Raw genomic sequence first — 2,373 nt, forward strand, 5'->3', positions numbered from 1 at the left:
CACACACACACACACGTTACAAATGTATACAGACAGGCACACTGATACATGTACACAAATATATGTATACATTCACACATACAGAAATATATCTGTGTGTGTGTGTATATATATATATATATATATATATATATATATATAATAGACATAGTGATATACATTTATATAAACACACAGAGAGAGAGATTCTGAGCCAAAAGTCTAGCTCCCTAGAAATATATATATATATATATATATATATATATATATACACATAACTAATCCAAGAACTGTGGGTTGCACATTATGATCTATGGATAAGAGATCCATATTGCCTCTTTTTTTCTTACTTAGAATAATGCAATAGAATGAATGGTTACAATTGTAAGACATTCCTTTGTTTGAATGGTAGTTCACTTCAAATTGCATTTAGTGTAAGAAATTATCCAGGAAATTGTATTAGAGGGACGAGGTCCAGTTGAATGGCCATGGTGCTGACACCTGAGGTCACCTGAAGCCAGTAATCTTTATGAATAAACACAGATTAACAAGCTACATGAGGCAATGGTGCCCAGCCATGAGGACATCAGTACAGGAGCAGTTTAAAGAAGTCACATATGTTTAGAAGTTAAAGGCCATCAAGGTAGAACAGTTGTAATTTTGGGGTATTTAAATAAATTCTAAATATTCACTTTCTATGAATCCAGACTCTTGGCAACCTCTAATATACCACATACATTTACATACATGTATATGTGTGTGTGTATATATATACACACACACACATTATATATATATATATATATATATATATATATATATATACACACACACATATACATACATACACACACAGGTACACTACAGAGTAATGTAGTTTATGTAAAAAGTTCATATAATAATAATAATAATAATAATAATAATAATAATGATAATAATAACAACAACAATAAGTCAGAAAGATACTAGTAACAGGGACCACATATAGCAACATTGCAAACTAGGATGGGTGATGTAGTGTTGGTTAAGCAACAAGAAACAAGGTGTAGATGTTTATATCTACTGGAACTAATTAACAGTCAAAGTATACTTGAATATACTTTAATAATTAGTTTCATTCAAGAGGGAGGGAGGAGGGTAAATATCTAAATAAAAGAAAATCTCTCAAGAGCAAATTAAATCCTTTTTAAAGCAGTGGGTATAATTATTATTATTATTTATACACCAGAGTGATGTTTTGAAACACTGGAAGTAAGATTTCACCAAAAGTTCTGATGAAACTATTCCTATACTCAGTGTAGGTAAATCTGCACAGTTTTATCTCTCCTCATTTAATTTACTGCTTAAAAGAACCAATATCAGAGAAGATTAGGAAATATCGATGCTTATTCTATGAGGAAACAATCTCAATATCCAAGTACATGTACAAGAGTTAATAGATTCCTAATTGGAGAGTTTACTCAAAAAAAAATAAAAAGAAACAAAAAACCTGAAATCAAATGAGAAAATAAATAGAATTAGCAGCCAGGAGTGCATCAATGTTTCACACTGCATCCTTGGTGCTGCTACAGCTGACTTCTTATATATCATTGGCTCAACACTTTGCCTTGTAATCTAAACATTTAGATCCTATAGGCCTTTTCATCTACTAGTAACATTAATCCTGATAAAAATGAACCATCAACAAGATGATGTTCTGGTCTGATAATTTATACCTCATACCTAGTCCATTATAGCGTTACATAGTATACTTATTACTCTATATACAAATGCTGTGTGAACCATTGTTAATTTCTCTACCCTAATGCCTTACATACTAAATTAACCTTGTTTTCAAGGTACAATTAATTCAAAAATATCACTAATTAATTTTATTTACCTGTGAAGGACTACGAATCCTTATTAAAAGACATCAATTAATTAAAGGATATGCTGTGCTGGTTTGTGTTCACCATGAAATCTTCAAAATTCTACATTCTATATAGACATATGAAGCTAGTATTTTTCCATCTGATATGATGGAAACTTGAATTACATAGAGAGGCACATAACTACAGAATTGTTATTCATTTCAAGACAACTCCGTGCACAGCAATATCTTCTGCTTAATGCCTTTACATTTAAAATGTTCAATAAAAGAAGTGAAGTTTAGGTTTGTAATCGAAGCTTAAAAATATTTTTTTAAAAATTAAAAAAAAAAACATGAATTTCTAATCTAAAGCGGTCTAACTGACCAAAGATATAATCAATATCTACTCTGATAAGAGTGAAAAAGAAACAAAATATTAAATAAGAAAAAAATTTATCCTGGTCACCAGAGCATTTTCTTGCCAGCAATGATGCTCATTTTGATTCAATAATAGAAAATAAATAAAATATTTTTAGTACTAAAGT

Source organism: Octopus bimaculoides, chromosome 24, assembly GCF_001194135.2.
Source record: "Octopus bimaculoides isolate UCB-OBI-ISO-001 chromosome 24, ASM119413v2, whole genome shotgun sequence".
Classification (NCBI taxonomy): domain Eukaryota; kingdom Metazoa; phylum Mollusca; class Cephalopoda; order Octopoda; family Octopodidae; genus Octopus; species Octopus bimaculoides.